The 15,104-nt window shown below is 32.2% G+C and overlaps 1 long non-coding RNA gene across 1 annotated transcript; it reads left to right on the top strand.

Annotated features, from left to right (window-relative positions):
- The first annotated feature begins 8,696 nt into the window (after positions 1-8,696).
- On the top strand, positions 8,697-12,208 carry LOC127711701 (uncharacterized). The gene is made up of 2 exons (XR_007986850.1): positions 8,697-8,825; positions 11,640-12,208. It is a non-coding gene; the product is annotated as an uncharacterized LOC127711701 (long non-coding RNA).
- The last annotated feature ends 2,896 nt before the right edge of the window (positions 12,209-15,104 follow it).

Below are 15,104 nucleotides of genomic sequence, written 5' to 3' on the forward strand. Positions count from 1 at the left end.
CTTTCGTATAAATATTGCTTGGATATAGATTTTGCATATATTTGTTACTTGTTAATTCGAATTAAAATCCAAATAACCTGTTGATGGCTCATCTAAAAGTAGATTTAGGATAAGGGACAAATTATATTTCAATTGTTGCGTTGAAGTTTACAAACCAAACGATAAAAGAAAACAAAATGTAATATACCACAGGTAATTTGAGTTAAAACTTCCTTTACAAAAAAAATCACAATCCAAAGGACAAAAATTTATTAAAGCTTCGCGATGAATACTAGTAAACAGATTAACACAATTGATTGATTGCACTTTGTATGCGTTAAAACAAATTTATAACAGGAAAAAAAAAAGGCATCATAAGGGTTATTAATTTGTAAGTCTTGTGTAAAGAAAATAACGTCTTGCTAGTTGAGATGCTTGATGATTCTAAAGATTCGTCGATACGTAACAATAGCGTTAATTTACATAACAATCGAGTGCGCGAATGTCTGGGAAATAATTACATAACATTACGTTCTAAATACTACAGAATTCTGTGGGCCTCAAAATGTAAAAGAAATAAATTAGTTTGAAATGATAACACAATTGATATTCTAAAAATAGATCATATTGAAAGTTTATGTAAAATATCATATTACGTAAACTGTCCTTCACGAAAATCACTTAACAGTCCTGTATTCACCACTAACTATAGTTCTAAGGGATATAACTTCACAATTAGTCGTGTGGTAACTAGTTTTCGAGAAGTCCGTACTTTTGCTGCACGAATAAGTCCATCCCCTCCTTTGATAACGTCTTCTATTATTCCTAATATCCATAAAAGTCGTGATGATTCACTTTCTAATTGATCTACATCAACTATGTTTTTCGATGATATTCACGTAATGTGTTAATATATTTGTTAGACCAACGTTTTACAAAGTGGTCACATAAAGTCCTTTTCTCTAAAATAGTTAATTGCTGTAATTGTATCAAGATCTATCTTGAATATTCGCGTTGTGTAAGTCGGTATGCATCTCTGTCGTCAAAATAATTCTTCATGGTAAAAGATGATACTGTGTCAATGGTGCAGGATCCCTCATGTCTGAAGATATATATGTAAATGGGCGATTTTTTATAATAGTTTCAGCCTCCGTAAGTATTATTCTCAAAGAGTGTTCGCTGACGAGCGCTCAGTCAAAAACTTTCTTTGATGTCATTTTCGTCAAGCCAATTAACGTTTCCACCAACCGACATACATGTACCACGGCGCCCCCTTTGGCATGAATTTTCAGTTAATGTGCAAATTCAGTTGTCTGTGGAATTCATTTGATGTGGCTACAAATGTAGGTGCGGTATCGGAATGAACAGTTTGTGGTGTTTATTTTTTGACTGATAAAACGTCTAAATGCTAAAATAAAACTGTTTAATGACTAAACATTTACAAGTTCCAAACGTATAGCTCGTATACATGCACATGTGAATAAACGTATATATACCTTCCGCGGTTGTGTTGATGTATCCTTGACGTGTAGAGGTCAGGCAAAAATGGTGTTTGTTTCTCGATCCTTCGTTAGTGGTGGTGGTTTCGGTCTATTATACGGTTTGCCAATTATTTTTAGGCATTGTATATGCATTTATGCATGCCACTGTTCACACATTGTTGAAATACCGGTATCAAGTATGAGTGTCTTATCTGTTTTATTGTCTGTCCGACTCCTGTAAATTTCGTAGATGTGCGTCCATAATAACAAAATCAGTTAATTTTTTTTTCTTGGCAATAGAATAGAAAAATTAGCGTTTTTTTCTAGAGATGAATTTTGTATTCTGCATTTACATCATGTGATATCTGTTCCATCTAGATATAAATGCAACAATAAGCGGTAGGGATTTAATTTTCGGGATCAATGTAAAATTTTCTAGTCCACTCACGAACCTGTCCTGTTGTGTATCTTTGATCCATAGCTATCGTCAATTTCTATTTGTCTCTGTTCCTGTGATATTTGTTAGCTGAGTGCAAATTTCCACATGTCCGGTCCACGTGTGCCATTTCGGCTCAGCTGTTATCCACTGTGGTCCATTTATCCAATAATGTCTAATCCTAAAATTGAGATGCAGTTATTTCACGTGTTTTTAGGTCAGCTGGGTTCATTTCTGTAGGTTCATATTTCCATTCAAGAGTTTATTTAATATCATCAAACCGATTTTTTAAAAACTTGTTTAGCTGTTTCGATGAGGTAAGCCAATATAGAACTATCTGACTATCGATCCAAAATACTGATATTTTTATCCCTAAATATTCATCTGTAGGTAACTCTGGGTAATCTGGTTTTCATGGAAGTTCGGCGACATATTTATAATCCTTAAAAGTTATGCTAGAGTTTTGGTCTCTTAATCATTAGGTTTTGTTCTTTTTTGGATTTTCATCGGAGTCTCTAATTCTCGACTCAATCTCCCAAAACTTCTGTAAATCGCACTCCTCGGGTGTGTGCGGAACTAAATAAAAACATCATTGTAGATTTCAATTGTCTAGTGTTTATCACTGTGTTCATCGGTCATGATAGCAAATAGTCTAGTTTGGATTTTACCGCTGTTGGTCCTCCTTTACCTCGAGTAATGTCATTCTGTACTAATAACCAATAGTAATCTGTCCAACGAGTAGTGAAATGTGGAAATTTGCATCGTATGTGACTGGGTGAGCAAAATGCAATCCTGTTAAATATGACAAACTATTGATTAGTTCACGTTTGTTCATATGTATCGGATGGCACTTTATGGAATAATTATACTTCCATTAGAATTCTTTCTCTGCTTTTGGTCGCAGTCAATATTACCGCTTACTCTAGGTTGCATATCTCACCCTCTTTACCGCCAAATGTTGAAAATTCGCATACGTACTAAACCATTTGATTTGATATGTAGTTTCTCTACTAAATCTTGAGTAATAAATGAGTTTTGGGCGCCTTCGTCGAGTAGTATTTTAGTCATAATACTATCATCATGATGGCAAATGGGCGCTACGGCAGTTTTGAATAGAATTTCGGTATTTGCTGTAACCTTACGATTACCGAAACAGTTAAAGCAAACTCGTTTTTCTTTGACGATTTTAATGCAGACATTTGTATTGGTGATCTTTGTTCATTCTTTTGAGTTTAAGCGAGTTTTGTCACTGAACGATTTCAGTCCTTTAAATCCGGTCGCTGGTGCAGGCAAATTCAGCAAGTTTTGCATGTATGTGTTGACGATTTTGTGTTGTTGGTTAAATCCCTCGTGTAGAATTTGTATTGCATGGTTATAATTTGTACTTGTAATTTGCATTCCCGATATACACTCTTTGATTTTTACGTAAAGTTGCGATTTTAAATGATTAAATCTTTGTACGTCACTCAATAAAGGATTTTCATGTACGGCAGAATTGTATGCCAAAAGGCTGAACATTCTAGTAGGTTTCCGCCAAAAGTGGGCGAGTTGAGTTTAGACAATTTTGTATAATGATTTCCCGACAAAGATATGTTTAGTTGGCTTACGTTTGTTTGTTCTGAGTTCCAATTTATTGGATTTTAATGTTTGTGCACGCTAGGGTTTGTATATATGAAATATGGCGCCTTAGGGCTTAACGCTGATTGTTTTTTTTGGACAAACTTACTTCTTTAATGTAGTTCTCAATTTTGGTGATTCCTATCAGTATGTCAAACTTGTATCTGGTGGCTTCTTCTATGTCTTTGTCGATGTCTTCTTCTTCTTCAATAATCTCCATAATCGTCTCATGAAGATCGGACAATGTCTTTTGTTTCGTTTCAATTAGCTTCATCATGGATTGTAGTTTTACAATATCTTTTTGTGATCCTTCTGTCGGGTCTTCTTTCGTCAGTAGCTTTATCACTGCTCGCTGATGTGCTGCTCGGACTGTTTGAAGTTTTCGTAACTGCACCAATATTCTGAGGGTTATTAACTTGTTAGACCTTTTTAAAGAAAATAACGTCTTGCTAGATGAGATGCTTGTTGATTTTAAAGATTCGTAGATACGTAACAATAGCTTTACGTTTCATTAGAATAGCGTGCGCAAAAATCCGGGGACTAATTATACAACATTACTTTTTAAAGTCTTTTGTCCCATATTTACGACACAGATCAACACAATTGATTAATAGCATTTTGTAAGCGTTAAACATATGTTTAAACAAAAGAGATTAACAACAACAAAAGCCAGTACATTTGAACAAACTTTTGAGTAAAACGATCTCTCAATAAAACCATATCCGTTTTCTTTTACATACGACATCAGCTGTATTACTACTTGGTGAAAAAATTTACAGAACAGTTTGCTCGCAGCCAGCGAACAGATGTATAAATTCTTTCAATTCCTTAAATAACAAAAAAACTGATTCAACATAATTGACAGCACTAGACTATGTATCACTCTTGTTATGCCGATCATTGGTATTTAAAGATGTAGAAGACACCAAGGGGACAATAAAAACCATACGTCGAAGAAAACCAGACATAGCAATGGCAAAAAAGAAACATCACGAAAAGACAAACAACAATTCACAATAATAACCAAAGAAAAAAAAGAGATTCACTTACAGCTAAAAAACGAGATAGGAATCCATATGTTTCTTTTTTAAAATGGATTCCGTCCTTTTACTCATTGAAATTAGAAGTGTGTCAATAAGTAGCATTCGATAATTACTGTGCAGAAGAAAACACCAGGTTTCCATAACATAAGAATAATGTTAATATAAGATAATAGAAGATACAAAGTAGTTAAATCGTTTTGGATCAGTCGAACGCATACATCTTGGTCTAGCTCTACCTTTCATTTAGATATGTCGAATTTATTTTGTTAAATCTAATAACCATTATATGTTAAAAGTTCTATAATTAGTTAACTTTACAATAATATGTATATGCCTTATTAATTCTTATACTGTACATAAGAAGATAGATTAATGAAGAAAATCTATCATATCATTGATACGCGTTTATATAATTGTGCCACACTATAAATCATGAACCAAACCATTTTTTTTGTAAGTATTAAAAAGCTTGAAGTTAAGTTGTTTTGTTATTCAATTATTTGTTAATCGAAATGATATTGTAACACACAGCTGTGATAAAACGATTTGTTTTGTTAAGGCATGTGTGTTGAGTAAATAAATTGTTTAATTCTAAATTTGGTTAAAAAGTTCATAAATTGATGTTAACATTAAGAATGTTTGTCAATGTATGATATTGCAGAAGATAGTTTATTTGTTTAATATAGTCGAAAAATGTATAAGCGACAGAAATTGTGACTAGCAAAATGACCAGCAATACAAGGTCTACAAAAAGATCTATCTCGAGCAGAAATAAAAGAAACTATGCTCGTCAAGCATCTGCTTACCCTTCCAGATAACCTGATATCACGACGGTTTTAATTGGGTTCGTGATGCCCAGTATTAAGGATGTTCGCTACTCTAATTCAAAATAACAAGCGTTTTAAAAGACTGTTATAAATTGATAAGTCTATAAATGAAGGAATTAAAAAAGGAGAAAAAAATGAACGGTCCGTGTGCTTGTGTTCGAGATATATGCCAGTGAAAATTTGGCGGGAAATGATTCTCTCTAGATTTTTCATAAATTTAACATTGGCACCTTTTTTCGTTCAAAAACAATGAAAAAATAACAAGGATTTTATAAGATTTTCAAATATGGCTTTTTAAACTTTATGTAACAAAATTATGTAAAGAAAAGTAGGGGTTAGCGGTCATACATTTTTAATGGCACTACATGGATAAATCCAGAGGATTCCGAATATCTGGCAAGAAATCAAAAACAAGAGGAGCGAACATCCTTAAGTTTCTGTGTTGTGTTTTGTATACTGTTGTTTGTCTTTTGATTATTCCTTTTCTTGCCATGTCACTGTCAGTTTGTTTTCGACTTATGAGTGTGAATATTCCCTTGGAATATTTCGCCTTTCTTTTTCAAACAAACAAACTAAATATACAGTTATCACTTACTGTCTGTATCCTTTTTTTTCTTTATCTGTTCATGTAGTTTTAAGTCTTTTTTGAGTGAAATGAGTATTTAAATTAAACTTATTATACGGCTTTTTTTTCACACACTTTATCGTTACATGCGAAAACCACATTATTTCTGCAACGTATCATTTCTTTTATGTAAAACTACCTCACTTATATTCCATTTTTTTCCTGCTTATGATAATTGTTCATACGAATCAATGGTGAAATAATACGTCTCAAGCTGTTAATACATTAAATTGTGTTTACATTTATTAAAATATAAATAGAGATGAGTGCCATATATTAGATAGAAACCCAGTGACACCAACAACCAAACAAGATATCTAAAGGGCTTATATTTGTGGCAAAATGTATCATGTCCCAATTTTCGGAAAAATAAAAATAAAACTATCGCATTTTTTTCTGATTTATAGTGGGTTCTACTAGTAATTTAAGGGATATTGAAACAATAAGTAGAACTAAAATCGCATAGCTAGATTGTAAAAATTATCAAAACTTTGAATACATTTATAAATAAACCCTTTTCTTAGAAGTTTCATCAAATTGTTTGAGTTCAGTGCGTTGAATTTACTATAAAAAAAGGCTGATAGGACAAATATTAGTTTATGATAGTATGGTTTATTTTAAATAGTTCTGGTTTTGGGCTCATATCTAATTATTTTAAAAAACATTTGTTTTCTTATATATGAACTATAATGCCTTTATTATGTATATCATTTGACACCAATTAAAAAAAATACTCTGAAATCATGGTTTATTTTACATAATTAAGGGTTTTGAGCTCGTATGTTATTATTTTAAACGACATTTGTTTTGCAATATATAAACTATAATGCCTTTATTATACATATTATTTGACATTAATTTTAAAAATATTTTTTAAACTGTTTTGATACGAGTGCTACTGATGAGTTTAGCGTACACAACTGTGTTCCTGGTATCTATGATGCCATTATTTACTTAGGAATTGAACTTAAGAAATGTTAAACCTCAAGACAGAATACAAATTTCGTTTAAATGTAAAAAAGCTGTATCAATGCATGTTTAAACAGATATTAAAATACTTAGCTATAGTAAGGCATTGGTGTAATTTAAATGAAGTTATTCTTGAATTCGTACATTTTGTATTCTCTCATATTTTTATTTTGTTATTTTATTTCTGTTATTTTGTTTTTTTGAATTGTCTGCTTTTATTGCTGTTCTTCATTTCAAAGTCACAGTGAAGCTTTCAACACGGAGCAAAAAAAAATCCCACCTCACTGCAAGTTAAAGATACATACATGAATACAATATACATATGAATACAATATAACAATACATATATGAATTCAATATAACAATGTTAAGTGAAGGATCATTTCATCACACAGGAAGAGTAAGTAAATGAATTAGAAGTTACATAATATATTAAATAACATGATAGCATGTTTATCAAGATAAGACGTTCCTCATTACATTTGAACAATACTTTAATAGTGTATATTTGAGAATATTATCTAACCAGATTCTATTCGTAAATTATGATTGTTTTCCCTAAAGAATCCTTTACGGTACCCCTTTTTTCATTTGTTTGCAACAAAAGAATTTAAAATCTGTGTTAGATGTTCACATCTGTTGTGACAGGATAAAAAGACGTGGCTACAGTGCGAAAAATGGGCATAACAATTTTTGTGTTAGGTTTGATAACCCTTGTTTTGGGTTTTCGAGACTGTAATCCAGATTATGGTCCAAGCGGGGTTTACGACTGTTTACCGTCCAAACAGTACGATAAGCCGCAGTATGCAACATGCCTAACAAATTCATATGTTAGGATGAAAACGAATTACCGATATATCTGTGAAGAAACCCTTTACGGCATAAGACCAACATATTGTTGGTATCAATGTATGGTTGAATTACATGATATGGATAAAGGACATGTTTACAACGACTGTGCATGTACACTTGGACAACATGTAACAAAATACCAAGGGATTACCTCTACTACACCTTCACCTATACCTGGAGGATGTCACACTCCTACAGGATATAATTGCATCTGGTTTCGCACCTGTTTAAATTTTAAATATTCTTGTCGTGGTAGAGATTACAAAGAACTGATGGAATTAGGTTCTCACTTTTGTAACATCGCGTCAGAAACGAAAAAGAATATTTCCAAAAACGGTTCTTTATGGTATGAAAATGCTCAAAGGTGCTTTCAGGTCCAAATGGCTCCTGTTTTGAAACAGTGGTTGCATCTTAACTGTTCCACTGTAGAAAATAAGGCTAATTTTGTTCATAACCATTGTCTTTCAAAACCACTTGGTGTCATATCATTATGCGATTTGTCCAAAGATGATGTATGGACAGTATTTTGGAGCATAAGGAAATCTTTCGACACAAATCTTGTTCCAAGCATCAAGCATTTCATGAACTTAATTCAAAATTGTTCAACATCAGATAAGGAAAGTAATGTCAAGGAAATCAGACTTTTCTTCACATCGACGCTCAATATTCACGTTACAAATAATTTGGTTGAAGGGTACTTTTCTAAAATGGTTGCAAAAACGAGTTGGCAAGACGAAGGTATACTTTGGTTTTGCGAATTGTCACGACAAATGACTGTTTATATAGCCGTCCGACCAAAAACCGATCAAGATCATGAGAAGCAGAATGTCACAAGTTTAGATGAGACACTGATGAAATTCGCAAATACTAGTACCTTTGAAAATGGTGAATTTCAGTTCCATATTTAAGGGAGCTTGATACAGCTTGACAAAATGTTTGTGTGTAAAGACATTCATTGTGAAGAAATGTACTTACACCGCAACGCCACATACCCAGGTATACTTTAATTCTACTGTAGTTTAAACTTTTGTCTAAATGTTGCTCACCTATCACTTCTAAATATTGTCAATGCTCGTTTCAAGGGCTGACTGGGTAATTGCGCCTGTCCGCCAAATATACTAATTCACTGTGCTAAGTGCATGAAGTGTAAACATACTCAATTAAGTCATTCTAAAAATATCGTGTTAAGGTTACCTTACGACAAGTCATTAAGGAAGTCTTTGGCGGCTTTTGAAAGGCTAGTTGTCTGCTAAATCTAACATAGTTCACTAACTCTTCATCAGAGTGCACCCACTTGGAAAAATCTACCTTTTTTATGTATTGTTTGTTTGTGAATTAAGGTCAAACGATTTTTACATTACATAAGCGACATTGATTGTTTAAAAAGTAATTTTTTTATAAGTAACATAGTTTAACTCCTCATATTTTATCTATATATATTATCTGAAATTGCTGATTTAATAGCTGTTATATAACAAAGGACATATGTATGAAAATTGTAGCGTTAACGTTTACAAATTAAACTATTAAAGCAAGAACAAATAATTTCAAAATGTCGCAGGTAATTTGTGAATTAAATATCGGGATTTCCACTTCCTTGTCAACAACGGGACTCTCTAAGGCATATTATACATACTAGTATTTGACGGATTACTACTGACAAAGATTTATTTTATTGGTCTCGTTACGAAGTGCAATAAAAGAACGACTTTTGATTCTATAGACATTCGGTATTATGTTATTTGCTTCTGCTTTTAAATTATTTGTTTTGGATAACCAGTTAATTTTATAAAAGTGAAATTTTATGTGTTAGATATTAAAAAAGAGAGGCGAAAGACACTAAACGGATATCAAAAAAGGATCAACGAGGCAATATATAAAACGATTAACGAATAAAAAAAAGGAGATACATGAATAAAAAAGACAAAAAAATATAGCAAATGAGGCAAATTGTTTAACAAGGATTGCGCTGTTAAAATTTGTGCTTACGTTAGTAATTCACATATCGTTAATTATTTACTTACAAATAAAAAAACAAATAAACTTGAAATTTTACGCTTTTGCAGGAAAGTTCGTATACAGTTGTATTAATTAAACTTGATAAGTCATGCCATATGCACAGTAACTGTTCATTTACCTGAACTTTATTTCTTCGTAATATATCGAAATGAATTTTTTGATCGATCACTTGGGTGTCGTTTGTACGGCTCTTTCTAGGAAAAAGAAGGAAAAAAGAGGATATAAAGGAGCCCCTCAGAAAATAAATTAAAAAAATGAAATGAATTAAAAAAAAAAAGTATTCCATTGTGTAATCAAACTATGTTGAAAGATGCTTCAGTCCAACTTTAACCAATTAATTGAAACGAATGACAGCCTAGTTAAAATTTGAATAGGAACCGATGTAATGGTTTTGTTCTAGGGTCATAGAGGACTATGATGATGAGACAATTCCTCAAAATACTAAGAAAAAGTTAAATAACAAAAAAACCGAACTCCTAGGAAAATCCAAAACGAAAAGTCCGTAATCAAATGGCAAAATCAAAAGCTCAAACACATCAAACAAATGGATAACAACTGTCATATTCCTGACTTGGTACAGGCATTTTCTTATGTAGAAAATGGTGGATTAAACCTGGTTTTATAGCTAGCTAAACCTCTCACTTGTATGACAGTCGCATAAAATTACATTACATTGACAACAATGTGTGAACAAAACAAACAGACATAATACGTAAAAATGTCAAAAATAGGGGTACATCAGTCAACAACATTGTGTTATAATCTCTTAATCACTATAAAACAAACAAATATGAAAAAAAAGAAACACAAAAAGGCATATAGACAAAGCACATTAGCAAAAACGAAAGACAAGAATACAAAAATTAACCATAGCACAATAAAACAATGACCGGATGTAGAAGAATAGAGCCACGTCAAATGGATATCACCAACAATAGACTAGACAGTACAAGTAGTATTCATAAAGACAAATAAAAGAACACTATAACACGAATTTCATTTTGTATTTGAAAATAAAATACTTTATCTGAAACTGTTTTCATTTGCTTCCGATGATGATCCCATGTTCTGACCAATATTCCGTCCAGGTTGAAACTACTTTGAACGGAATTGTTTGCCGAACTACTATCTTCACTGATAATTTTATTCATAACCCGTCCATGAGGGATTATGAGTTTGCAATCATTGCATTGGTCCGAATCATCAATTAGTTGTATCTAAAAGTATAACGAAAATACTGAAGAACTCCAATACTCCTGACTTGGTACCGACATTTTCCGAAGAAAATGGTCTGTTAAACCTGTTTTTATAGATAGCTAAACCTACCACTAGTTTGCAGTTCCTTTATGTTGACAAAATTGGGTGAGCAAACTAAACAGAAATAATAGGTTAATGTGACAATATTTAGGATTCAGCAGTCAAAACTGTGTTAACATACTTCACAGACATACAACACAACTGACGAAAAAAACAAAAAAAAAACAAAATCAATTAAACATACAAATAAATGTAACAAGTGAGACGGTAACCTTGTCGGCGCAGCTGGTCTCGCTGCTTTTGGACTTAATGTGATTCCCTCAGTTTATGTTTGTAAATTTGATTTGTTTTTTTTTAATAATCAGTACACTGCTGCCGCCTTTATTTAAAGACTGTCGTGGTATATTTATATTTGTGTTGCTAGGAACGATATAATAGATGCATTGTTTTAATGCTTTTTAATGACAAGTACCTCACATGTTCATCGATTCATATGAAATAGCAATTTTCTAAAAAAGTTATCTTTTTTTACAGAAAACCAAGAGGAACAGAAACAAAAGATCCACGTTAGTATCATAGGAGTAGTGTTTGTAGGGATATTTGCTATTGCTGTATGTGTCATGTGCGTAGCAAGATGGATACGACTCAACAGACTACGTAATATTAGACATGTCATCCTGACGGAAGACTAGGAATAACATTGAACACTCATTTGATTGAGTTCTGCAAGGCTAACGTTCATTACTGATTTCGTATCATTTCAAACTAATGTGGATTCACTATTACTCGCGGAAGAAGCATAGATTTATGGGAATTCCCTTGATAATCATAAATCATCAATCAGAATTAGCAAAATTCCAAATTCTCATTGATATTTTGGGAAAATTTCATAAAAAAACAAAATAGGGAAACCAGATTCATAAGACCATTTTTGTTTGCTTTTATCCGGAAACGAGTACAAACGAACATGTTATCGTTTTTTTTTGGTTTTTTTTTTGTATGTGTAGAAATATCTTTTTCACACATCTGACAGTGATTATTTTTTTTTCATATGCATGTTATTATGTTATAATTTTACTTTTTAAAAAAGTTTCTGTTATATATGTCAATGTTGAACATTTGGAAAGTGTAAAATTTCGTCTTCGCAATGAAAGTTACATTGGATTTAAATCTACTTGCTATTGTCGTCCTCATTAAATCAAAAGAATCACGGAAGCAGAAATGTAAGTGCCTCACGTTATGTCTTAGCATTGGTTACATCATAGCTAGTATATCCGTTATTCTGACTGGAGTTTATACATATCTGAATTTACTGCAGAATATTTATACCCAATGTATTTGTTTCGTTTTAGATTTAATTTCATCGACAGCACATACATTCTCTCTTGTGCAAGTCTTTTTTTATCTGTATTGAGACATTCCTCGCCATCCGTTCTATACGAAAAATGAGCAATTGGAGAAAGAGACTTACTTTCTCGTATATAGGCACTTTTGTATTGATTGCTACTTACAATGGTAATATTTTTGGTTTATATGGCAAACCAGAATCAACATCATGCAAACTTTTCACAGATAACTACTGGATATATCAACTCTCCATGGCCACCTGTAGACTATTTACACATATATTTATCGTTGTTTTCTATGGCATCGTAATATTCAGATTGAAAAATAAATTGACCACTGTTTACCATCAAGATGCATCAGCCGAAATTTCAAACTTGTCAAATCACATGAAATAATGGAAGCGATCAATTATCACGCTAGGTATACTGATAATGGTACTTACAGTAGTTGTCTTACTTTCTGTTATGACGAACATTATATTAGCTAGTAACAATGACATAGATCTACAGCGATTTAAACATTTTACAAACATAGTCTCTTTGATTAATCCAATTATAGAACATGTCGTATATGTCCTTCGAATAAAAGAGTACCGCAAGGCACTCATGTGCAAATTTAAAAAATCGATTTGGGGAAAATGACAACTTCGAACATCATGTATAAGTATAAAAACAACGTTTACACAGATGAACAACTATGGGTGATATCCCGGATGAATACGTAGATTGTTAGTTGCACTATCTTCTATAGTCGAATTTGAATGCGGCCATATAGGCAATTGCTCTTGGCAATTTGCTTAAAGAAAGCACATGAATATTTTTGCAGTATAAGCTTGTTACATTGAAATTTAAAAACAATATGTTGATCTTTTCTTGAAACATGAAATAAAGGTGATGAAATATCGAAAACAAAAACATGTACATCACGAATCTAAAGCTCTTTCATTACATCATTTTTTTGCTATATCGTTGTTTCTCCTCGAGTTCTGAGTTATAATTGTTCCCTGCGCATTCAATACCCTACATCTTGTAGCTAAAGCGTATTTAAAAATCAAATGCAATGTCATTTCAAAAAGAATTTCCGTATCTTTTTTTAACAGGTAATTGTGTTAGCTTGCCTGGTTCACATGTAGTGTATCGGGTTCGTTATTCGCACCATCAGTTTTTCTAAAGTTTAGGAAAAACCATGATATACAAAGATCAAGTTCTACTGGTGCATTGTCATCCGGTTTTGTGATCCCCCAATACTCACGAAGAAGTTTTAAATTAGTTTCAAGTCATAGTATTTCCTAGTTGTCTTTTCTTTTCATAAGCTCGACAAACGCAGATGTGTCCTCTTCATTTCCAAATCTCTGTTTATTGAAGTTTTTTACGGAGACGACGGATACGGAAACAAACAATCATTCTCCGGAATTTTCGGTCTTACAATAAGACTGGGATTGATAATTGTTTTGAAAAATGAAAGGTCGTTTTTTTTTATTTTGTCATATTGTGCCCCTTGTAATACGGAATCCATGCCAGCCTGGTGTAAAATATGGCTAACATTATCAAATCCAGAAATGATATGAATTGCCTAAATCTCGTCGTATTAAACATACAAAAACATTCATATCTTGAGTAACTATATGATAACGAAATTTCTAAAACAAGATATTGAGGTATATGGCTCAACATTATGGGAAGTTATCGGCTAGTGAAAATTCCAATACGTTCTGCAGGTATACAGATGTTTCCAAGACTACGATCTAGTAAGTTGTCAAACAATTGATAAAAAATCAAACAGCATTTTTATAAATTTCACGCGCCGAAGGGGTTTTCTGCATTTACCCTTATTAGGAACGCACAAAGCCGAGTATTTGAAATATTGAAATATCAAGTTATTCATTGGTTGAATATACAATTATTGATTCTTTATAACAATAATGTTGTATTAGTTTTTCTTCCTTTTAATCTTATTTCGTTGATATATATGTGTTAGCGGCAATAAGTGAAATTAAGCATTAAGCTTAAATCCTGGGCAATAAGCTAACGCCTAGGCATTAATCTGTGGCCTGAAATTTTCAAACATTAAGCTTATTTCCTGAAATCTGATGAAGATTATTCAACTAATAACCGAACATCATTTCAGGCAATAAGTCAACTTTAGATTTTTGTTTTATCTTCCAAATACATGTACATTCGGTGATATATTCTTGATGAAAAAGATTTTAAAAAATTATATTCCAAAAATAAGTTTTCATTCATTTAAAAAGTAAAATAACAAAAATACCGAACTCCAAGGAAAATTCAAATCAGAAAATTCCTTATCAAATGACAAAACCAAAGCTCAAACACATCAAACGAATGGAAAACAACTGGTATATTCCTGACTTGGTACAGGCATTCCCTTATGTAGAAAATGGTGGATTAAACCTGGTTTTATAACTAGCCAAACCTCTCACATGTATGACAGTCGCATAAAATTCCATTATATTGACAACAATGTGTGAGCAAAACAAAAAGACATAATAGGTAAAGATGTCAAAAATAGGGGTACAGCAGTCAACATCGTGTTATAATCTTAATGACCAAACAAACAAACACATATATCAACAAAGAAAAACAAAATGCCATATATACAAAGCACATAAGTAAAAATGAAAGACAAGAATTC

This window comes from Mytilus californianus, unplaced genomic scaffold (genome assembly GCF_021869535.1).
Source record: "Mytilus californianus isolate M0D057914Y unplaced genomic scaffold, xbMytCali1.0.p SCAF_8, whole genome shotgun sequence".
Taxonomy (NCBI): domain Eukaryota; kingdom Metazoa; phylum Mollusca; class Bivalvia; order Mytilida; family Mytilidae; genus Mytilus; species Mytilus californianus.